The sequence below is a fragment of the Elephas maximus genome, chromosome 7, assembly GCF_024166365.1.
Source record: "Elephas maximus indicus isolate mEleMax1 chromosome 7, mEleMax1 primary haplotype, whole genome shotgun sequence".
NCBI lineage: Eukaryota > Metazoa > Chordata > Mammalia > Proboscidea > Elephantidae > Elephas > Elephas maximus.
Window position 1 is genome coordinate 16117478 of NC_064825.1, and position 1830 is coordinate 16119307.

Below are 1830 nucleotides of genomic sequence, written 5' to 3' on the forward strand. Positions count from 1 at the left end.
TATCAAAATATTATGGGGTATTTCACACACTAATTTTATGCAATGCAATTAAATAACTAAAAATATAAATTGAAACTAAGTCCTATTGAAATCCAGTTTCATACTGTATAAAGGAAGAAATAATAAGGTTCATGTGTGGTTATTTTACCGTCTATGAAAAAAGAATATGGAATAGGAGCTCATGAGCTGATATAAGCTATTGACTACAGTTTTCCTTTTCTGCCTCTTGAATTTTGATGACATTATAAAATAAATTGTTACATATGAGGCACAGTGAGAAAAGTTCTTAAAATTTAATAATTCTTAATTTAGTGACTTAATGTGTGCTTAACTCAATCTTTTTGACACTCCTTTGAATAACCTTTGTTGCTTTTTTGTTCTTTTCTGTTTGATTATTTGGTTCACATAATAATATATCTAAATATCCTCTATCTTGACAAATGAGCCCATTTGCAGAATTTATTTCCAAGGGAAGCATAAATCTTCACCCCCTATAAAATCTTTTGATGCTCCCTACCAAGAAAGAATGTCAAGAATTTGTTTCTGAACTAATAATGCTATTAAACCAAGAGTTAGTTGTTGGAGTTTGGCAACCACTGATGAGCGAAATCTCCAAAATCTTTGATTTCCTAGAATAAGGTCCTCTTAGACATTGTTTTGGCAGGAGGCCTAGACAAGCTGCTCATATACAAACTAGACCAGTTTACCAGGATACTTTTCAGTTTGGATTCAGTGCTTAAAGTGAGTGGTTTACACGCTGCTATAGATTGAATTATGTTCCCCAAGAAGATATATTGAAGTTCTAACCCCTGTGAATGTGACGTTATTTGGAAATATGCCCTTTGAAGATGTTATCAGTTAAGTTAACATAAGGTCATGCGGGAGGGAGTAGGGTGGGTCCTAATCCAATGTGAGTGGTGTTCTTATAAAAGAGGAGATGAAACACACACAAAGGCACAAAAGGAAGAAGTCATGTGATGATGGAGGCAGAGACTATAGGAGGCAGAACTGCAAGCCAAGGAATTCCAAGGATTGCCAAGGAGCCAGCAGAAGCTAGGAGTTATGGAACAGCTTCTCCCTCAGAGCCCTTGGAAGAAATCAACAAGGTTGATATGATAATTTTGAACTCTTAGCCTCCAGAACTGTGAGAAAATTAATTCCTGTTCTTATAAGACAGCACTGGGTTTTTTTTTTTTTTTGGTCTGGGGTTATAAGGTACCCAGTTTGTGGTATTTTGTAAAAGCAGCTCTAAGAAACTAATGAACACCTGGTTCCTTATAGCATCCCTTATCACTTCTCAAAGAGTCTAGTGTGGATATATCAATGCCTCACGTTGAAATAAGAATTGTTTCTAAGAGTTTCATCTGTGCACACATCTCCCGGAGAAAACTGGCGAGGTATCTACAACTCAGTGGATACTTGCTTGTCTAGATTCTGTGTCCAGTCCACATCTTTATCTCTTTCAGACAAAATTAGTATAAAACTGAAACTGTAGTAAATAAAACTGTGCCTCATGGCATTCCTTCAATCGTAAGAGAAAGTAAATCTGACCTAAACTGGCTAAAACAAAGCATTTTATTGGCACTCATTTCTGGAAAAAGAAGCCCTGGTGGCACGTGGTTAAAGCACTCAGATGCTAACCGAAAGGTTGGCGGTTCAAACCCACCAGCTGCTGTGCATGAGAGGGATGTGGTAGCCTGCTCTGTAAAGATTACAGCCTTACAGATTAAACTCTGTGGGGAAGTTCTACTCTATCCTACAAGATCACTGTGAGTGGGAATTGACTCAACATAATTTTTTTTTATTATTATTTCTGGGAAGTCCAAATGT